This window comes from Schistocerca americana, chromosome 1 (assembly GCF_021461395.2).
Source record: "Schistocerca americana isolate TAMUIC-IGC-003095 chromosome 1, iqSchAmer2.1, whole genome shotgun sequence".
NCBI classification, from domain to species: Eukaryota; Metazoa; Arthropoda; class Insecta; order Orthoptera; family Acrididae; genus Schistocerca; species Schistocerca americana.
Genome location: NC_060119.1, coordinates 595691048 through 595715445, shown reverse-complemented (window position 1 = coordinate 595715445; position 24398 = coordinate 595691048). Strand labels below are relative to the sequence as shown.

At 39.5% G+C, this 24398-nt stretch overlaps 1 protein-coding gene across 6 annotated transcripts in view; it reads right to left on the bottom strand.

Moving 5' to 3' along the window:
* The window catches only part of LOC124606870 (calcium homeostasis endoplasmic reticulum protein), a 377438-nt gene that overhangs the window by 25155 nt on the left and 327885 nt on the right, over positions 1 to 24398 (bottom strand). For 5 of the 6 annotated variants that reach the window (XM_047139002.1, XM_047138963.1, XM_047138994.1 and 2 more), the window contains one exon: positions 18829 to 19077. The exons of the other annotated variant lie outside the window; for it this stretch is intronic. The gene's annotated coding sequence lies outside the window, so the exon portion shown is untranslated. Of the gene's footprint in view, positions 1 to 18828; positions 19078 to 24398 lie in introns of those variants that run through there. 6 annotated transcript variants of the gene reach the window in all.

Here is a 24398-nt window from a genome sequence, read left to right as displayed (position 1 = left end):
CGAGCATTTTGCACAAACTACTGCCAATGCAAGCCAGGATCCAGCATTTCATCACTACTGTGCGACTGTCGATAGGGAAAAGTTGACTTTAGGTCGAACAGTTCTGAGGCCTACAACTCCCCTTTCTCGATGTGGGAGCTCGAATCGGCACTGACTGAGACTTCTGACAATGCACCCGGTCACGACCACATCCGGTACTGCACGCTTCGACATCTGCCAGCGGCATCTAAGGAAATCCTCCTTGAATGTTTTAATCTAATATGGTAGACAGGTGTCTTCCTCAACTTGTGGGGGGAGGCAATTCTCATCCCTCTCTTCAAACCAGGAAAGGACCACACATGTCCCAGTAGTTATCGGAGTATCATCTTGATGAGCTTAGGAAAGACCCTGGAAAGGATGGTTAACCATCGTCTGGTCTGGCTTTTAGAGACTAGGCAACTTCTTAGCCGCTCTCAGTGTGAATACCGAAAGTTTAACCTGACCCTCCTAGAAGCGGCTATTCAGCAGGCTTTCCTCTGCCAGCATCACTGTATTGGCATATTCTTTGGTATCAGTAAGGCGTACGATACTACTTGGAGATACAGTATTCTCACCCAATGCATCAATGGGGCATTCGTGGCCACCTCTCCATTTTCATTCAGTCTTTCCTGTCTCAGTGGTTTTTTCGGACCCAAATTGGTCACACACTGTCCGATCGATTTGAGCGGGAGAATGGTGTTTTAAGTGTTACCCTCTTTGCCATAGCCATCAACAGTATAACACCTACAGTAAGGAGTCCAGTACAGTGCTCCTTATTTGTGGACGACTTTACTGTTTTCTGTTCCTCCTTCAGTGTTGCAACCGGGTGAGCCGTCAGTTGCAACTTACAATGTGGCGGTTAGAGGAGTCGGCTGATAAGACGGGTTTTCTGTTTTCTGCCGATAAGTGTATGTGTGTGTTCATTTCAATCGTTCTCGTCGTCCTTTCCTTGCTTATAGGGGACAGTAACCTACATTTTAGTGACACAGTGCAGTTTCTGGGCCTCATTTTGGACTCCAGATTGTCATGGTTGCCACACCTGCGACACTTGAAAGCCAGAACCCTGAAGGCGCTGAACATTCTCAAGTGCCTTAGCCACAGGTCTTGGGGAGTGGACAGGGCGAGTCTTCTCCAGTTTCATCGGACTTTTGTGCATTCGCGGCTGGACTATGGGTGCGCAGTGTATGGGTCAGCAAGACCCTCTTATTTGCAGATCCCTGACGCTGTCCACCATGCGGGCATTCGACTGGCCATGGGTGCTTATTGGACTAGTCCCATACCCAGTCTCTGTGCTGAGGCGGGAGAACCGTCACTTACCAACCGGCGGCAGCTTCTGTTGGTGCGCCAGGCTTGTAAATTTCTTGCAGCTCCAATCTTACCCGCTCACCATACTGTTGCTCGTCCGCCTCTGGAGCGCCTTTTTTCTAACCGTCCATGAGCCACGATGCCGTTAGGGATCCGTGTGCAATGTGTGCTGGAGTCCCTCGATGTGGAGCCCATACAGCCCCAAATCCAGGGTTTTAACCGCCTGCCACCCTAGTTACTGGAGAGGCCCAGAGTGATTTTAGATTTGGAGCGGTACAAGAGAAATTTTACTCCTGCCACCATTTTTAATGCAACATTTTCTGCCATTTTATCTGAGCACCACAACTATGTAGCTGTTTTTACAGATGGGTCAAAACAGGAGGATTCTGTTGGTTGCTCTGTTGTTTTTCCAGATCATGTCATCAAGGTCTGACTGCCTCAAGCATTTACTGTCTTTAATGCATAATTATCTGCGATCTTGCGGGCACTGGAGCAGATTGAGATGCTCTTCATGTCCTAAATTTCTTGTCTGTTCCGATTCACTAAGTGCCCGTCACTCATTGCAACATTTGTACCCAGCAGATAAAATAGTCCAGAACATCCAGGATGCCTTCCTCCAACTACGACGACTGGGGAAGAAGATGGTTTTCTGCTGGGTTCCAGGGCACGTCGGCATTCAAATGGTTCAAATGGCTCTAAGCACTATGGGACTTAACATCTGAGGTCATCAGTCCCCTAGACTTAGAACTACTTAAACCTAACTAACGTAAGGATATCACACACATCCATCCTCAAGGCAGGATTTGAACCTGCGACCGTAGCAGCAGCGTGGTTCTTGACTGAAGTGCCTAGAACTGCTAAGCCACAGCAGCTGGCCACGTTGGCAGTGGTGGGAATGAAAGGGCAGATCTCGCAGCCAAGGAGGCGTGTCTCAATCTGCTATTATTTCAGTGTGCCATCCCCCAGCACGCACTCACTTCACTATTGAGCTCAGGAGTCATGCGTCAGTGGGAGGATGAATGGCTGGAAATGACGGACAATAAGCTCCGTTTACTCAAGCCCATGACGTGTTTGTGGTGTACTTCTTTCCAGCCCCGTAGGCGGGACGAGGTTCTCCTTACTTGGCTTCAGATAGGCCACAGTCTTATGAGACATGGCTTCCTGCTCCAGCGAGAGGACCCTCCAATGTATGGTACATGTGGCGTCCAGGTCACTGTGTGCCATGTTTTATTTTCTGACCAGCAAGCTGCGGCTTACTTGCCACCACATCTGCCGTCTCCTTTAGGAAATACTCAAACGAATGTGGTTAAAGTTTTAAAGTTCTGTGACTTGTCCAATGTTTTTCACAAGATTTTAGGGAGAGAGTCTTAATTTGTTCACAGGATGACTGGTTCGCCAATATTTTACATAAATGGCCAGCCAGTGACAATTTCCTGTGGCATCCTTGATGCTCCTTTCTCATTTTCCTTACGTTTTATTTTCTTATACAGCATTTTGCATTTTTTACCACTTTCTTGGCATGTATGCTTCCATTTTACTAAATTTGTCCACATTCATTTCTTTTAATGTGTGTCAGGGTACTGATGACTTCGACGTTGAGCGCCTGTAAGCCCCAACACACACACACACACACACACACACACACACACACACACACCATACGCATTTGTCCTGCACCTAGGAGCAAGAAACACCTAAAGCTTATTTAGGATTAGTGTTATTTATCCCTAAGTTCATACCCAAACAACTGATGAACAGTGATGCCCTGCTTAATTTATTACCCAAAAAGAAACCATGGCTGCGGGATGACAAGGGCCAAAAGGATTTCAATAATATTAAAGAGGCATTGATGGGCACTAAATATGACAACAACGAAGAAGTTAGAGGCTTTTGAAATGTGTATTTATCACAGAATGCTTAGAATAATGTGGACTGCAAGAATAACCAGCACAAAAGTACTGGAACGAATGAACAAGCAGCAAGATATGTTGACAGTGCTTAAAAGAAGAAAAACTGCATACCTAGGACATATAGTATGGAACACCAAATATATGCTTCTGCAGTTAATAATAGACGGGAAGATTGAAGGAAAAAGAAGACAAAGGTGAAGAACATCCTGGTTGGACAATATAAAGCAGTGGACAAGAACTCGAAGTGTAGACCAGCTGTTACATACTGCAGTTCACAGAAGAAAGCTGCAACATGGGGTTGCCAACATCCATTAATGAACAAGTAGCAGCAGCAGCAGCAGAAGAAGAAGAAGAAGAAGAAGAAGAAGAAAGAGGCATTAATAAATGCAAATATACTTAGCCACCCCAATATGGAGGAGAACTTCTGTCTGTGCAGTCGCCTCCTCGCAGGGTCTGGGGGCATGTCTGTTCCAGATGAGACAGGAAGACGGTAGGATATTGCCAAAGGTAATTAGTTTCGCTAGCCGCACATTAAATGAGGCAGCAAGATCATACTCTGTACCAGAATTAGAAAGTTTGGCAGTAGTCTGGGCATTTGAAAAATTTGAGTAGTTGCTCTATCATGGTTACTTCAAGGTCTAGATGACTTTGGTGAATTTTTGGAACAGGACTCTGAGGTAAGAATTTTTTTTATGCAAAGTAAAATACTGCAATCTGACTACAGTAAGTTTTGTAAACAAATGAAAACCATGCAACAACAGGACTGGAGCAAGCTTAAACAAAAGCTAACACAGGCAATGAACAGGTAAATATGTGGTACAGGAATATAAAGGTGTTTTATTCCATCGCAAACATCCTGATTCAGAACAATGGTGTGTTTGTCTTCCTGAGAAGTACATTGCGGAATTCATAGTGTACACCCATGAAGTGTAGGGACACTAAGGCGTAAGTAAATGTACAGAGAAGATAGGTAAACATAGCTACTTTCCAAATTTGAGATGATGAGTACTTCAAGTACTACGAAAATGTATAGTGTGTCAGAAGGTGATTTTAACTAACAAACCTCTAGATTCAGTGTCTCTGGATGTGGCTGGCCCCTATCCAAGAGGCAAGGGTGGAGTAAGATATGTTGTAGCACTATATGATGTTTTTACAAAGCATACTAAGATGTGCACTGTACGTAGTGCAACAGCAACGTCCATCAAGAAAAGTATCAAAGAAGATTACTTGAGGAGCATAGGAAAGCCACAAGTGATACTTAATGATAGTGCCTGATATTTTATAGGACAGAAATGGAAGCAATTTAGGACATAAAACACATCTTAGTATCAAGATTCCAATCCAAGACATTGCCCATAGAAAGAGTATTCAAGGAATTTAATGGTTCATAAGAATATACACACCGTGCACACACACAAAATGGATAGAATGTGTCACACTTTTCAAGCAGGTCATTAACAATCTTACAAATTTTTCCACTGGTTTCACACCAAATGAATTAGTGTTTTACACGAGACAAAAGGATGAATGGGAGTCACTCCTATCAAAAATACCGGCAGTGGAAATGACATTAGAGGAGAAAACTAAACAAGCAGTAATCACACTGGAAAACAGGGCTGAATATAGGAAGAAAATCTACAATCAGAACCTGAAGTATTTTACAAAGTTTAGTGAAGGCCAATGAATTCTGTTACAAACCATCCTAAGACAACAAAAATAGGGAAGTTAAAAAAAAGTGGCAATTACTTTTACAGTACCCTATATAATTTCCAAAATCCCATATCCTGAAGCTTATAGACTGATCTACGACAGGACAGGTCGAGACAAAGGTCTCTACCCTGACAAGGACTTAAAGGCATTTATGGAATACACATTTTTGACAAGTATTTTTACTGAAATTGACTGTACATAGTGTACGCAATAGTAATTTAATTTCTGTTTTATTTTGAATGCTAGTGTTAAGGAAGCATGTTTAGATATAAGAGATTTTACTTGTATTTTGATATATAAAGTAGCAGGTGAGTGAAACAGAGAGATATTAAATGATACAGCGCTTCACTTGATGCGAGAAGCAGCAAAGCAAAGCAGAGCAGAACTCGTGATACATGCTGTGGTGTAATCGCAACGGTGAGCTACGTCAGCAGACGAGGTGAAAGCGATGACTCACGCTTGTGCGCGTGTAAATACAGCCACAGGAAGTTTAATTATTAGATAGCTGACATGTTAAATGACAGCCAGCTAACATAATTAAATGTAACTTACCCACACTCATATTTTTAAGAATTATATACATATAGGAAGAAAGAATTAAGGAAATGTACAAGGGACTATGAGTAATATCTACATAAAATAATAATGTTAACCTACTAATACAGATATGTACAGAAAGTGAATGTGTAAGATACATTTAAGGACATGAACAATGACAGCTAAGATTAAAGCAGGATATACAGATGAGGAGCATAAATATCTCACACTTTATAGAATTTTGTGGATACTTCTCTTTACAGGGTAAAGTTAAGTGAAGCTGGTGATGTGCCGGACAGAACAGGCAAATAAAACGGCTGCATACTGACGTAAAAGAAAGACTGAATCAGTGGCTACTGAGCTACTACACATTTAGTTTTAAGTTTTTTCTTTTCAATGACCAGTGCATCGACATGGTGTGGAAGAAGAGACGATAAGCTTTGAGAGTGGCATGGTACCTGTGTGTGTGTGTGTGTGTGTGTGTGTGTGTGTGCGTGTCCGTGATCATTATAAACGACGACATTTATGGAAATTAAACACATCATGAATAGTTAAACTACACATTGTCTGGAGTAAAAAATGCCTATTTCATGAAGTGGGAACATAACAAGAATCTACCATGAATAATGCTGAGTGAGCGTCTTCTTGTAACATGATATATGAGTTATGTATCCTTTCCTTAGTAATCTGATGCACCTATAGTCAAATACAAGGGACGTTTGAAAAGTCTGTGCAGAGTCCGAGAGATGGTATCGAGGTCATGTGTAGTTAGTAGAATCTTTGGAAAGAACGCACACCAAGTTTCAGCCATATTGGTCTATTTCTTTGTGTTTTGCATTTGTGTGAATCGAGGAAGTCGAGTGATTATCACAAAATGGATGAAAAAGAATTTCATGTGGCGATTAAACATTACTTTATTAAAGGCAAAACGCCTCAGGAGACTAAAGATAAACATTACAGCGGCTGTGCACCTTTGATTAGAACAGTTTATAAGTGGTTTCAAAATTTTCGGAGTGGCCATACAAGCACAAGTGCTGCTGAACATTCTGGATGCCCTGTGGAGGTTACGACTCCAGAAATCATTGATGAAATCCATGATATGGTAATGGATGACAGAAGAGTTAAATAATATTTTGTATAAACATTTGGACATGAGGAAGCTATCTGCAAGATGGGTTCCGTGATTGCTCACGCTTGACCAAAAACGGAATCATGTGAAGTGTTGCAAGGATGGTTTGCAGCTGTTCAGAAGAATCCACAGGACTTCAAGCATCATTTTGTCACTGTGGATGAAACACGGATACATTACTATAATCCTGAGACCAAACAACAATCTAAACAATGGGTTACCGAGGGAGAATCTGTACCAAAAAATGTGAAGACCATTCCTTTGGCTGGAAAGGTTATGGCGACTGTCTTTTGGGATTCGCAAGGGATTATCCTCATCGACTATCTGGAACAGGGTAAAAGTATTACAGGTGCATATTATTCATTGTTATTGGATCATTTGAAAACCGAACTGCAAGAAAAACACCGGTGATTGGACCACAAAAATGTCCTTTTTCATTACGACAATGCACCAGCACACACCTCAGCAGTTGTGGTTGCAAAATTAATGTAAATAGGATTCCAACTCATTTCACATCCTCCTCCCCCCCCCCTCCCCCCCTATTCTCCAGACTTGGCTCCCTTGGACTGTTATTTATGTCCCAATTTGAAGAAACGGCTGGCGGGACAAAGATTTTATTCAAACGAGGAGGTGATTGCAGCAACTAATAGTTATTTTGCAGACTTGGACAATTCCTATTTTTCAGAAGGGACCATAAATCAGAACAGCGTTGGATGAAGTGTATTAGTCTAAGAGGAGACTATGTCGAAAAATAAAAAAAAGGTTTACCCCGAACACATAAATAGTTTTTATTTTTGCATGGACTTTTCAAACGCCACTCATAGATTCCTTCCTCCATTCATGGAGGTGATGCTAAGCGTAGTTAGGCAAGCAGCGCATATTGTATTTGAAATAGATGCCGATGCTTTCCACCTGCTCCATAAATAAATAACAAGCTTCCATGAACAATATGAAAGGAATTATGTATAATGTTTCTTATGTAAAGATTTATGATACCCAAACATAGGGATGTATATATGTATATAAGGATGATTGATGTAACTGAGGTTACACATGTTTATTCTACAATATGAATGTAAATGAATCTATTATTTACAAACTAAACTGATATGACTGTTTATGAAAATAGTCAAGGCTAATGTAGTGTTTTAACTATTCCCGGAAATGAAACTCAGTATGAAGTAAGTGTTAGTGGAATGTTGGCAATAATATGTAATATATATGAATGTATTAAAATTGTAACTATGTAAATAATGATTTGTTTAAAGAGTAACAGCATACAAAACCAGACACTTTATGCAAAATAAGGATTAATAGAGTTGGATGGCAGTTAGGCAAGGAACCTGTGTAAAAGTGATTTTTTTTTTTTCCAAAAATATGCATGTGCAAACCTACAAAATTTTTTACTAAACTACACTCAACTCTGAATAAATAGAGAAGTGTTTTATAAGGAACTTACCTTCCTGGCGGGTGCTGATCGGCGGATTTTCTCATTGCTGAATAAACACGTTACAACACGTAAACAATGGGTCCTGGGCCATAAAATTGGAGATCTTCTGTCAAAGCATCGAAATAACCACAAGCACACACACCGTTTTCAAGAAATAAACAAATATTTCTGGAGGAATCCACTGTGCAACATACGACGACTTTCCTGTTTCACTCCATGTGAAATGGACATGCACGAGTTAAAAAGTATTCAGTGAGTATGCAACCATTAAAGTCCCAGGGCCAGGCCGCCAACTACTTGCCATGGGTGCAATAATGAAAGAGACACGACTAAACCAAGCGTTGTTGAATGTGCACAGTATTTGACATTTGTACCCTTTTTTATAACTTGTTTTCCTTTTAATTATCTGTATTAGTATATGTAGATATAATAAGCAATGCTGACATCTCTACTTAACATGACATAAGTCTGTCTAAAAGCCCAAGAAATAAAGGGCTTTGACTCCCCCCCCATCGGTAATAAGATAGCAACCAATTAATCATATGATGCTACCTAACACTGTACACCTCTATACACTGTCAGTGTACAATGGAAGGCAACTGTGTAATACCTAAACAACTAGATCCCAATATCATATCTTTTTATTTTTTCTCATTATTAATTTGTATGAATGTTTTCTTTTCCTAGTTAGTAATACGAAATCTGTACATTGCCACAGAAGATGGCAAAGATAGGCTTTTAAAATTAACTTTGTAACAGAAGAGTGATGTCCAGAGAATATTCAATTTTTTTAACAACTTTTGTTTCAATCTCACTTCAGAGTACTTATGTTTAAGATCTCTCTAAGAAGGACATGTAATTTTTACTCATGCATCAACAATGTGTGTAGTAAATGCTATGTGTGTATAAAAACGCAAGAAAAAATATATATATTACAAATCATTATAGCCGCAAAAATATTTTTATTTATTAAGCCAAAATATTCCAAGATTCATTCATAAGCATGACTTTTGCCTTCCTGCAGTCATAGGAAGAGGCAGTAGGTTCTTCCACCCGGCAAGACATCTTAAAATATATACGTGCTAATCATCAAGATTTAGTGGATAGACTGCATGATGATATCAGTGCAATCTAATAGTGACTTTGTGATGGTTCGTCTTCTTTCTTTATTTCTTAGTTGATTTCCTCAGTGTCGATGTACTGGCTGAAAAAATAGGGGGTAGAAGTGCAGTACTGTCTACTGTAAAAGATGAAGCCGACAGGTGCACATTTGTGTTACACAGTTGTTTACTTCCACTTTTCACAATAATATGGCCTGTGCACCATTACTTAACTTCCAATAAGCCTCATTAATAGGTAGCAGGCAATCATCCACATACTGCTACAGTAGTTTATTGTTGAACATTTATGAACAGTAAAAACCTAACCACAAAGTTCACAGTTCTTGAAGAATAGGAAGGTAAGTATGGAGCAGACACTATCATTGTTTTAACACATGGCCTATTGGTGTAACACTTATTACTTCACTGTTAAGTTGATGCATTGTTGTTGTTCTAACCAACGCAGGTTCCTCATTTGAAACTCGGCTATGGACTGACTGACCCGAGATAAAAAATCGGGCCCTTATATATTCTCACAATAATAGGTGCTGAAACTACACATTGTTCAAAGTTATATTTACAGAAATTACAACTAAAACTTAACTCATTACATTAACTGAATACATCGAAAAATTCTGTCTTTTTAACAGTTTCTTCTACTACAACAGTTAGGCCGAATTATTTGTTTAAATCATGAAATTAACACATATCATTATGCAAACAATACTTTTGACAAAACTGTTAATTACTTTGGAATTAATTAAGGGCTGGCTTTACTAATATGTTTTCGAATAGAGCCAAATAAATCCTTTAAGAATACTATTAGTTGTTCCTCCAAATGTTTATACTTAGTACATAATTTTAAATTTGTTTGTGTGTCAACAAGAGAATTCAATTTACGAAATAGTTTCTGATTTCACCCTATAACAAAAGATACTAACTAGGAATAGTCAGAAAAAATTAGAAAATCAATTACACATATAAAATTAAGCACTAATTAGATCTGGTGTTATATTTTTTAAAACTGAGGGCCAACCTTTCTCTTTCATGAAAATGCAGATTACACTCACGTATGTTAATGGTAATTAGTTAAAACTGCAAAAACAAATTTAAGGTGGCAGATGGCAAAACAAGAGCGAAAGTAAAATTATCTCCGCTTGCTTCGTCACAACTTCTATTAAATACATATCTGTAATAATCAAACAATTGACTATTTGTTAAGTACCAAGTTTGCTGCAAAATCAGACATTCTAAAAGTCTCCACGGACAGAGTAGGAAAAATTATCCTGTATACACTATTCATTTTTGTGACCGTAGTATTTGTACGTTGCATTGTATTTTTCTTACACTACATGGCACCAATTTAGTTTCGTAAGAATCCATGCTGTAATTCTAGTACTGCAAGTAGTAATTATCTCTCATTACATAAATTTCATGCTGATTCGTACTCTGTGTTAGCTATTGGGCTGCCTCCCAGCATGGCTATTCCAAAACTGACCAACAATCTAACACAAACCACAAATCACAGTTGGTGGATGTCGAGGGCACTGTGTCCTATGTGAATAACACCACAGATGAACATTGGAACCATGTGAATGAAGCATGGATGGCCATACCACAGGACGCCATTTGCACCTCTTAAACATCGATACTATCACGCATGGAACTAGTTATCAGGTCCCATGGTGGGACCCTGTGTCTACCAGGAACAGGAAACATGCTGAACCAAGGTGACTGAAATGATAATCATTTATATAGAACATAAACGTCCTGTAATTACGAACAGCCAGTCTCTAGTAGTTCAAGGTGTCCCCCCCCCCCCCCTCCCCTCCTGAACATGACTTCCAGCCCAAGCTACCACAGATTGCAGTCATGTGTGTGTGCACTTGCATGTGTGATTGAATGTGTGTATTTCATTTTATGAGGGAGGCTTTGGGTAAAGGCTAAATTGCAAATGTATTTTCATTGTACATAACTGCAACTCAACGTGTTGTCTACACAGTGAGTAGCAATCTCTCTTTTTCCTTCTACTGTGAATAAATGGGTGATGCACTGAAACCGAGGTGAAATGGATCTAGGAAAAATGAAGAGAAATCAAAAGAAATGGTTGTCAAAAGAATTAATTCAGCAGATTCAAAAGTTAAAACAATCTTTGGCAATGTTAAAAGCAAGGGTGTCAACAACAGGAGGAAGATTTGTCTGAAAATGTGATTGAGGGAGAAAGGGGACCCAATATGGAAGATGCAGGGTGATCTAGCAATAGAAACTGAATTTAGCAGAGTTTTGGAAGACCTGTGATCAAATATGGCAGAAGGGGTTCGGGGTTCCTTCAGAATTTTGGAAGTGATTTGGGGCAATGGCAATCAAGCAACTATTCAAGTTGGTATACAGACTCTATGAGTATGGAGACATACCACCAGATTTTCATAAAAATATCATTCACACAACCCCAATGACAGCAGGCAGAGAAGTGCAAGAACTGTTGGACAATCACATTAACAGCTGAAAAATAGGAGTAATCCATAGGGAAAGACAGATAATATACAATATGTACAAGAACTGAGAGGGATCAGTAAGACTGGAAGACCAAGAACAAAGTGCTCGGTGCAAAAGGGTGGAAGATATGGATGTAGTCTATCACCCCTATTGTTGCCCGCACAGTCTACCACGCTGCTTTCTGAGAGGGAAGTTGTGCTGGTTCCTGGCACGAATCTGCCTGGCAGATTAGTGTCGAGATCCGGCGTGCTTTCCAGCTTTAGGAATGTTTTTAAGGCAGTTTTCCAACTCCCTCGGCAAATGCGGGCTGGTTCCCCTTATTCCGCCTCAGTTACACTATGTTGGCGACTGCTGCGCAAACACTGTCTCCACATACGCGCACACCATACTTACTCTACCGTAGTTCATTTTATACACCGAAGAAACAATGACAGTGACATATGGGCCTGTCAAATTTAAACAAGACAGGTAGAAAAAAAAGTTAACTGTTACTTATTTCTTAAGTAATCACCGTAGACATTTATCCCACTGTGAGACAAGATGGTCAATGCCTTCATACAAAAATGTTTTCTGTTGTCTATGGAACCATGACTGTACTCTGGCACCCACCTCTTCATCCGAAAGCAAATCAATATATACGGATAGCTTTCTTCAGGTCTCCAAAATGTGTAAATCGCATGGGGAGAGATTGGCTTCCCAGTGAAACTTCTGTAGTGTATTTAAAACCATCTTGGCAATAAGTGGGCCAGCCCCCACCCCTCCATATGGTCCTGACCTCTCCCCATGTGATTCCATATATTTGGAGCCCTGAAGAAAGACATTTGTGGCTGGTTATTTGCTTTGGATGAAGAGGTGCATGCCAGATGAAATCATGCTTTCTTAGGCAACTGCACATTTTTCTATGAAGTCACTGACTGTCTTGTCTCACAGTGAGATGTATTAATGGTCATGGTGATTTCTTTTCAAATAAGGAACAGTTTGGTTACCTTTTTTCCCTCTGTCTTGTTTCCATTTCATTGCCACTTAGACAAGAAAGTTTCAAGATCAGGATTAAAATTCTGAGGGAAAGGATATCAATGATAAGATTCACTGACAACTTTGCTATCTTCAGCGATAGTGAAGGAGAATTACACAGTGTGATTAATGGGATGGACAGTCTATTGGAGTACACACTACAGATTGAGAGAAAACAGAAAGAAATACGAAAGTAATGAGAAGTGGCAAAAATGAGATTAGCGATACACTTAACATCAAAAGGTAGACAATGTTAAGGCATTCTGCTAAATTGAAAGCAAAATAACACATCAGATGAAGCAAACAGATTAGCAGGGGCAAAGGGGATATTGCTGGCCAAGACAAATCTGTTAGTATTGAACACTGGCCTTAATCCGAGGAAGGAAATTCTAAGAATATATGTTTGGAGCACAAAATTGTATGGTAATGACTCATGGATGTAGTGGTGCAGCAGAAAGACGATGAAGATTAGGTGGACTGTTAAGGAATGAGGAGATTCTCCACAGAACAGACAAAGATAGGGACATATGGAAAACACTGACAAGAAGAAGGGACAGGATGAAGTAGATGCATTAAAATATCAGGAAATAACTTCCATGGTGATACAGAGAGCTGTAGGATGTGAAAACCATATAGGATGATTGAAATACATCCAACATAGAACTGAGGACACTGGATGCGATGCGATGGGTGGAAAATTATGGTGCCTCCCCCCTCTGTGTGGTGTGTGTACGCGCGCACTGAATGTAACTGTCTTTTTTCATACCATCAATACATGCCATTGTTAGGTCTCTATATAACAAGTGTAATGATTAAAGACAGTGAATAACCTCCACTGTTTAATTAGAGAACTGAATTCTGCTCTTCTTTAAAGCAAAATGTCCCTGGCTTATGTGGCATCTTCCATCACCACCACTTCCATAAAAAGTCAGATAAGCAAGTATGCATATTTAATTTTTTTAATGACTTCTAGTTTTGTCTGTATATGGTTATGTTCTACAACCTTCTTGGATAGTGAGCATGCAACTTCACCATAGAATAAGACCAGATGAAGACTTTTTGTAGTTTGTAACTCTTCCTGACTTAGGTAAAAGTGTGTAATTACAGATTGGTTGGAGAACAGTAACTCACGGAATCATTTGCTATTTCGTGTGAGATCACATTTATAAATGATATGTCTGTTCTGCTGAAATATGTCATTTCAATAGAGCTTAAAAGAAAATTTATACAGAGAAACTTAGGTCCATCATAATTTGGCTCTTGATGTAATCTTCTTGCATAGGATTGCAGAGTTCCACTGTCAACTCAATTCGTAAAGGAAAGTTATCTCAACTATGAAATATTGGGTTACTAAACTGATCATAGAGTGTATTCATATTTTGAGAAGGAGTATAGTACTGAAACAGCTATAGTACTGAAACAGCTATTTATAATTTCAGTGATGACACATTAATTTTTTTATGGATAGAATATCACCAGTTGAGACCTCCAGCAAATTATCTGTAGCACTCCAATGTGTAAATCACAGCTGTATAACGGGAGTCAATATTTGTTGCTAAAAAATTCAGAGAGAGAGAGAGAGAGAGATAATATTAATAAGAAGATGGTATATTGCTCTTCAGTGAGCTGTCAAACTCACTCACTCTCTCTCTGTACATTATTTTGGGAATATATGGTTTAGTGCATGCCATATTAGTTCTCATACATTTTGTTTGAATCAAGAGGCAGATAATATGTATACAGTCATCAAGTAGTACATCAGGTTTTTGTGTACTTGATTTTTCCACAAATGTGGTTGGCTTCGCAATGTAGGAAAAGAAATCTGCATCCTACATCCAGCATGATCAGAAAAGCAAAACCTTCAATTAATGTAGTATACTGTTAAAAAGTTATCAGTTTTGGGGGATAGTGTTTCTTAATGAAGAAAAAGTTGTTTCTTCTTTGTAAATTCTCTCTCTATACTTCAGCAATTCAAGAACATAAATCACTAAATTCTTTGTATATAGTTCAGGAACTCTAGGACATAAATAACTAATCAAATATATGCACTACTGGTCATTAAAATTGCTACACCACGAAGATGACGTGCTGCAGACGCGAAATTTAACCGATAGGAAGAAGATGCTGTGATATGCAAATGATTAGTTTTTCAGAGCATTCACACATGACTGGTGCCGGTGGCGACACCTACAACGAGCTGACATAAGGGAAGTTTCCAACCGATTTCTCATACACAAACAGCAGTTGACCGGTGTTGCATGGCGAAACGTTGTTGTGATGCCTCGTGTAAGGAGGAGAAATGCATACCATCACGTTTCCGACTTTGATAAAGGTCGGATTGTACACTATTGCGATTGCGGTTTATCGTATCGCGACACTGCTGCTCGCGTTGGTCAAGATCCAATGACTGTTAGCAGAATATGGAATCGGTGAGTTCAGGTGGATAATACGGAACACCGTGCTGGATCCCAATGGCCTCGTATCACTAGCAGTCGAGATGACAGGCATCTTAATCGCATGGCTGTAACGGATCGTGCAGCCACGTCTTGATCCCTGAGTCAACAGATGGGGACGTTTGCGAGACAACAAGCATCTGCACAAACAGTTTGACGACGTTTGCAGCAGCATGGACTATCAGCTCGGAGACCATGGCTGCGGTTACCCTTGACGCTGCATCACAGACAGGAGCACCTAGGTGCACGAATGGCAAAACGTCAATTTTTCGGATGAATCCAGGTTCTGTTTACAGCATCATGATGGTCGCATCCATGTTTGGCGACATCGCGGTGAACGCACATTGGAAGCGTGTATTCGTCATCGCCATACTGGCGTGTCACCCGGCGTGATGGTATGGGGTGCCATTGCTTACACGTCGCGGTCACCTCTTTTTCGCATTGACGGCACTTTGAACAGTGGACGTTACATTTCAGATGTGTTACGACCCGTGGCTCTCCCCTTCATTTGATCCCTGCGAAACCCTGCATTTCAGCAGGATAATGCACGACCGCATGTTGCAGGTCTTGTACGGGCCTTTCTGGATACAGAAAATGTTCGACTGCTACCCTGGCCAGTACATTCTCCAGATCTCTCACCAATTGAAAACATCTCGTCAATGGTGGCCGAGCAACTGGCTCATCACAATATGCCAGTCACTACTCTTGATGAACTGTGGTATAGTGTTGAAGCTGCATGGGCAGCTGTACCTGTACACGCCATCCAAGCTCTGTTTGACTCAATGCCCAGGCGCATCAAGGCCATTATCATGGCCAGAGGTGGTTGTTCTGGGTACTGATTTTTCAGGATCTATGCACTCAAATTGCGTGAAAATGTAATCACACGTCACTTCTGGTACAATATATTTGTTCAATGAATACCCGTTTATCATCTGCATTTCTTCTTGGTGTAGCAATTTTAATGTCCAGTAGTGTACATAAGAGTCAGATAAGCACAAACTTGCTGCAGAACTAAAACACCTAGAAGAAGTGTCTTAAGGGAATTAATAATCATATTAACAAATCAAGCAGACATTGTGACAAATCGACAATGCAAGTGGAAGACTTCAGGACCAAGAAAGAACAATAACTTTCAAAAAGACTGCTCTGTAATGTTAAGACTGTCTACATCTCAAAACACCAGATGTAGGTCAGTTCCATAACAGTATGACATGTTGTGTGGAGAAGAAGAGCAAGAAAAATCAGTGTCACATCTGATTGACTCAGCCAAGCAAATTAGCTGTCATTTAGACTGCCTGGAATGTAACTGTGAAATAAGACATGAAAAGACCAGTATTGTGGTGCAGACTTTGTTTCTTGGGCAGTGTAATTAAGTAGTCTATCCAAATAAATATGACAGAAAGCTTTATAAACAATGATGGAGGTTCAAATATAGCAACATTTTGAACCTACAGTGTCTGATCAAAAGCATACAGACACTCCTATGAAATGTGGAACTGACCACCAGATGTTACATGAGGCAGACTTGACAGGCAGTGAGATGTGTTGTCAGTAAAGAAACAGTAACAGCAGAATGGTTTGGTCAGGAGAGCTCAGGGTCTCATTGGAGGTCATGTGAACAACAAACTCATCATGATCCACAAGAGTAACACTCCAATTCAGGGGCACTTCAACTCCTCCTAAAGCTGTGAAGAGGACTGTTGGTGATGTGAATGTGAAGATACAATCACAGCTAAACCAAAATAAGGCACACTCACGTACTGAGAGGCAAGGATTGTCAAGCACTACGAAGAATGTTTGTAAGAAATTGCAGGAAATGATCAGAAGGAATAGTTCTTGAGTTCCAAAGTGCACCAGCAGTCCAGCCAGCACAATGTCTGTGTATAGGGAGTTGAAAATATTGGGTTTCAACAGTGAAGCAGCTCCTTGTAAGCCACATATTTCTGTAGTCAGTGCTGACACTTGAGGTGATGTAACAAGTTATGCTGTTGGATAGTGGATGGCTGGACACAACTGTTCAGAGAGATGAATCACGCTATACCCTCAGCAATCCAATGAAAAGGTTTGGATGTGGCAAATGCTTGGAGAGAATTTTGCCTGCCTCACACGTACTGCAAACAGTGAAGTGGTGTTACGGTGTAGAAGCATTTTCCATGGTTAGAGCATGGTACCCTTATTACACTTAACAAAACACTAAATACAGAAGGATGTGAACACATTTATCAGCATTCTGTACTGCATACACTGGAGGAACAGTTCAGAGATGACAATCACTTATAGCAGCATGGCCACCTGTCATAAAGCAGCATCTCTGGAGCAATAGTTTGTGGACAATAACATTCTTGAAATGGACTGGCTTGCCCAGAATACTGATTCTGGTGTAACAGTGGGTACCCATAACTTACACTGCCCTTTAGGGAAGCTATCTCATGTCAAGTGCAATTATGCGAACAGTGGGGGGCAAGTAGCTGGTCCCCTCCAATTCTATTATTTATATACACATTTTGTTGACTCCCTGGAGCCCTACAGTTTATTGGGTTGACTATGAACTTCACTATTTCCCACCATCATTGTTCAAGATGGTGAACTCACGGGGTTCAGTATAGCTTGCCATAAATGATCAGTATTTGGGTGTATACAGACCACCACTACCTGTAGTGCAAACAGCAAGTTACAACAGTAGAATGAACGATGTCAGCACTCCATACAGGTAACCTGCCATAAAAGAAAACTAATATCTATATTCACAGAATAAAAGAAAAACGAAATTAACTCATGTTTCTATTAACATGGAAATAGACTGTTTCCTTATAAATGTTCTTATGTAATATTTTATCATCAGAGTCCCCTTTACACCATCAGGACTGCTGAACATACCATACAGGGTGTCTTGAATTGGTGAGAAAGACACGACTTCCCTAATTCAGACTATTTCAACACTGCCTCATGAGTGCAAACATGGCTAATACAAGTTACCTGCTGGACAGTACTATGGCACATGTTCTGTGAAAGCGTGAGCCACCTTGTACCCTTGCCTGCAATTGCTTCGACAGGGCACCACAACTGTGTAGCTTGTTGTAAAAATTAATTATATTTTCTATATGCACTTCAGTTCTCTACATTATCTAGTATTAGTTTCTGCAGTGTCAACATGGCACTCTAGTTTTGAAATCTTCTCCATTCGTCACATCTTATGCTGTGTCATAAATGTCACACACATCTTATCCTCTTATTCTGGCCTAGTCAAAATGAAGGACAATCACTCATCAGTAGGGAGTTAGTGTAAATTAGATAGTTCTTGAAAAAGTGAACATCACAAATTCTTTACCATAGATCACTTGCCACCTTATTACTGTTGACTGATGTTTCCTTGTATGAATGGCATAATACTACACCCTAAAAAGATGATGATGGTTCAAATGGCTCTGAGCACTATGGGACTTAACTTCTGTGGTCATCAGTCCCCTAGAACTTAGAACTACTTAAACCTAACTAACCTAAAGACATCACACACATCCATGCCCGAGGCAGGATTCGAACCTGTGACCGTAGCAAAAAGATGATGATGATGATGATAATGATAATAATAATAATAATAATAATAATAATTATTATTATTATTATTATAAACAGTCTCTATGGATAAATGGAAATTATTTAAATTTATTCTTAGCACATTTATGCACAGAGAAAAGTAAAATCAGGATTTGTTTTAAGTCATATATTTAAGAAGAGATGACGAATGTTCAAATACTTTGAACACACATTTAAAAATGCAAACTTTTCAGCTGTAGAACAGTCACATCAAATGTACATTTGATTTAGTTCACATTTTAAACTATAGATACACAGTAGCACAGTAGTTGCAGAAAGTGATCTCTCTCTCTCTCTCTCACGATGATTATCCCATTTGTCTCATATATTTATATTTTACATGCATTAGTCTCATCACTTCCTGTAATAAAAAAAAGAAAAAAAGGATTACATTCACACAGTCAAAATATTTGATTGAGATGGACTGAAAATGAAGCGAAGTATGAAAAATAGTACTACATGCTTGACACTGTATTTATGACAGAAGTTCAGACTAAAAGACACCCCCCCCCCCCCCCCCCCCCTCGCATCTTGTTATGCATTTGGCTTGCAATGTCTTAGCTGTATGTGTATAGTCATTATGAACTGGGTGTCACGTCTCCATAAGGTTTCAGACGCAGTGCCACACACAACAGTATATACCACATAATGCGCAAAATCATTGCAGATGGTATGCACAGCTACAATCACTACATCACCGTAACAAAATTAAGCATAACTGCGAAATGGCGAAAATAAGAAGAAAAATGGTGAGCAGTCAGTGTAAAAAAGGAACACTCCCCGTTTGCAATGAAATCAGTGCATTTGGCTTGCAATGTCTTAGCTGTATGTGTATAGTCATTATGAACTGGGTGTCACGTCTCCATAAGGTTTCAGACACAGTGCCACACAGACACAATCTGGACCCTGATTTACGGTTTTGTATATTTTGAAGCAGTAGACATAGACAGTCTTCATACTGATATACTGAATATGACACAAAGATATGATCTATTAACAAGACAGGAACATACAACGTAAAATGCCTTTAGTAAGTCATAAAAACAAAAACACTGCCTTAAAGTAATATAATTACGTATTTTTTCCTGCAACCAGTCGTTGCTACAGTTTGGTGTGCCTTCTCCCCCATCCCTCAGACCTCATGATTGATCATCCTGTTTACTTATTCATTGAAATAAACAAGACTTTACAAAGAAATAAAAGATTGCATTTCAGAAATTCTTTTTTATATGATACACTTCAAATGATAAAAAACATAGCCCAAAGTCACACTGCCATCCTCCTTCACTGTTTCTCTGACAACCTACGCAAAGCCATAACAAGTGAAAGTACAACATCTCTTTAATAGGGAGACAGCTGTTTTCTTATTCTTCTCCATTCTGATTAAACACCCTATCTTCCCATTTCTTTCTGCCTTTCCACCAATTTTTGCTTGTCACGAAACTCCACACTGGCTGCCATACCCTTGTTATGCCAATGACCATTGGAGCAATTTTTAGCATTAGCTTCATGCTTGCAAGAAAATTGTCTTGAGAGTGTATGACAGCCTAAAGAGTCGCAGTTTCCAGATGAAATCAAACAATGGAAAATCCAGGAAGGAATAATGATAATATTATGAAAAGAATAGATTCTTACTCACCATATAGAAGAGATGTGAGACTCAGACAGGCACTATAAAAGGACTGCTATACATTTAAGCTTTTGGACGGAAACTCTTCTTCGTAAGTAGAAAAGACGCACACATTCATGTAAGCACAAGTCACACACACATGGTTACTCTTTCTGGCCACTGAGCCTGGCCTCAGTCGCCAGATGGAGCAGGCATGTGTGTGAGAGTTGTGTTCGTGCGAATCTGTGTGTGTCTTTTCTACTTGAGAAGAAGGCCTTTTGGCCAAAAGCTTAAATGTATAACAGTCTTTTCATAGTTCCTGTCTGCGACTCAGCATCTTCTCTATATGGTGAGTAGCAATCTATCCTTTTCATAATATCATCATAGTTTGCAGATGAACTATTTTTTGGCCACCCAGAGCACTGCAGTGGCATATCCATTTATTGTGAAGCCAACAAAATTGAGATTTGAGCATAAACAAGTGGAATAATGCATTCTTCATAGAAGAATTCCTCCTTAGTTTGCAGAATTACTCACATCACTGATTCAACAGGAACACCACGAAAGAGACTAGTTTGGTGATGTTGGTGGTGTCCTGGTTTTGGCATGCATCATGCTATATGGACATGAGGAGCTTCACTCCCAAGTTGGCGGTTGGGGAAGTACTGTTAATGCCAAGAGACACAGAGAAATGAGATGCAACATTTTGAAGACCATAATGCCTGTCTGTGTCAAATTGTTTGGTGTGTATCTTCCATTATACAATTTCTTTCTAACTAAAAGTTTAAGCACTGGAGCATGCCAATTGATTTTTAGTGAGCATTACTATGTTCTGTAACCCGATGAATATCTTGCTCAGGATAAAGGCTTTCATTTCTCAAGATTTTAAACATGGCTGCAGCAGCAACTGTTAAAATTCTTCATTTCTGGATTACGCTCAAAATTTGCACGTAAGTATATTTCTGATAGCATATCATTCACTTTTCGCTCTTTTCAAAATTAGCAAAGAAACAATGAGCAATACACAACTCAAAGCATTCAGTAAAGGCCTCCATGCAATTGCATGCTGAGGTTGGCAGTATTGTACATGAGGTAATTCAGGGCTGACCACTATTGGTGTTTGATACAGTTCAAAACAACCACCACTTAAAATTGCCATGGAAGTGTCTGCATCATACCAACTTTTGAACTTTAGCCAGCAGACAAATGTGCATATATCTTTGTTCCAAGATGCTAGGTCTCCCAGCTGAGTCCAACATTGCATTTCTCTATGTGTATCTAATACAGACCATTCTATTGCCCACAACTGACATGGCAGCTGAACACCAAGTACATTGATATGTCATTTCTTTTATGCACTTTTAATTTAGCAATCATGTTCATATATTAGCTTCCCAAATTGTGTTTTGCCAGATGATGTGCAAAATCAGGAATTGAAAATTGGTTACATTTTTGAAATTTATAAGTGGAAAATAAAGATTTCAAACTATATCTGATAAAATAGTTCATCTAGATACAAATCACTATGAAATAGTGTCTACTAGGCAATTTTGCATTACTGCAATCTGAGGCAGAATTCACATCTATAGGCACATTTATTGCAAGACGCAAATTTTTCAGGTCCCTAGTTATATACATTATTATAAGACACATTTGACATCTCCTTTTCTAATATTCCTGTAGCCATAAACAGAATGATAGTCATGGAAGGCTGACTATCAACCACAAAAATGTTGTTCAGTTATTTATGCATAACCTTGAATGTAATTTGTTGATCTGTAGACCACAGGTGTCCCAAATTCCATTCTAAATTAGGTGGTTAAGCTCCCCACCGTTACACTGGGCAAACAGGTGTCCTTTTGTGGAAAAGCATATTTGGTTTGGAGTATATATGACTTCTGGATCCGCCATTCAGCACACAGCTTTGATATAAGTTCAGTACGGTTTCATGATCTGGATCAATTATGATTCAACTTTTCAGGATGGTCTGTGTGAACAAGTACGCCACTCATGCTACAGAGCAGCTGCACTTACAAATGCTATTTTAAAGGAGTCAGGATGAGAGTGAGTGTGTGTGTGTGTGTGTGTGTGTGTGTGTGTGTGTGTGTGTGAGAGAGAGAGAGAGAGAGAGAGAGAGAGAGAGAGAGAGAGAGAGAGAGAGAGAGAGAGGGGGGGGGGGGGGGGGGGGGGGGGGGAGAGATTGCTTCAACATGTAATGTCACTGGAGAAGTTTGTTAGTCATAACTTGTAAAGAGTGGGAGGCTAACGTTTCTCAAAATCTGATACTGTAGATGCTTATTCAGGATGAATCCCAAAAAAATTTACGCATCCTGTTCAGTTAGAAGCAACAGGCTTAAAACATAATCTGAGCAAAGTACATTTTTTTTTTTCATGAAAATACAAAATATTTTGGTAACATCTGTAACGATGGATGAAACTAACAAATGACTAGCTAACAGCTAGAGAGAAAATTCACAGTGGTGCAATTTGAAGGAAGTGCAACATTTTTTGGTAAAAAGTGTATTACTATTACAAGATCACACCAAATACCTAGCCAGCTTCTTGCTCTTAAGCAACAGAAAAAGAAAGGTATAATGTTCCTTGGACATGATATTGCAAAACAATGCTCTTGATACTAAAGGTCAGATTCAAATCAATAAGAACCACATACAAATAGAATGTTTGGTGCTGGTGACAGACACATTACTGTATGGCATGGGAACTAATTGCCTCTTAAGATTCCCAATGGATTTGAATGGCCCATCACATACAAATCAAAAACACTAAATGCAGCTCGTGTAAAGTAAAAATTGAGAAAGAAGTATTAGCAACTGTTAACAACATCTATAAGTTTCATCTTGTCACAGATCATCACCCATTATTAATTTCTTTTGAGTTCCAGAAAACGTGGTCAAATGATAACAGATGTGGGTAATATCTTGAGTTCTTTTAATTATGACACACAGTTAGAACTGCTACCAAATATGAAAACACAGATGCTCTATCAACGTCACCAACTGGACCTAACACAAAGATGTACTGTCAAGAAAAACTGTAATTCCACTTGGCCATTCATATATAAGAGACGTCACATGCAGTTCCTACAATGTGCCAACCACTCTGGCAGCTGCCACTGTGGGAAAAATCAACAGTCATGCAGCAGTTATGGACAGAATATCTACATCCACATAAGCAATATTTCTGCTGGCAATAAGACATAACCAGGAATATGAAGTTTGAGGTTTTCCAATGAAACTGGACAGCAAAGAATTGGAAGATCAGTTGAAATGAGGTTATAATATGAATTTCAACAAAAGTAAAACATGGGTAACGGAATGTAGGGGAACTAAAGAATATAGAAGTGAAATGTGGATGATAAACAGTACAGACAAGAGAATAGAAGCTTTTGAGGTGTGGTGCTACAGAAGAGGACTGATGATTATATGGGTAGATTGAATAATAATAAATGAAAATATTACTGAATCAAATTAGAGACAAAAGAAATTTATAACACAAGGTAGCTGAAGGAAGGGATCCACTTGCTGCAGTTGAGGCTGTGTAAGAACATCCCAGACAGCTGCAGTGAGCTCAGCACAGCTGCTTCCCATGTCTACCTCAACCAGTCATGTAATGTCATGTTGTAAATATCTCTATGGCAATGCCTCAGTGCTGCCACAGCTCTATTAAAAAACCACTGTTTCACATGCAGTTGTTTGTACGTTACAGTTGAAAGCTGGCAACAACACTCGCACCCTTAAGGAAATCATCTGAAGCTGACTCGGCAATAGAATGTACATCCTGAGGCATGAGGGAATCAGTAATTTGGTAACAGAGAGTAGTGTGAGGGTAAAAATTATACAGGGAGACAAAGGTTTGACTACAGTAAGCAGGTTCAAATGGATGTAGGTTGCAGTAGTTATGCAGAAGTGAAGAGGCTTTACACACAGCACAGAATAGTGTGGAGAGCTGCATCAAAGCTATGTTTGCACTGAAGACAACTACCACAACAGCAATAGCAATGCAATTTGTGTAACATCATTCAGTTGCAAGACAAATAAAGTACAAAAATAAAA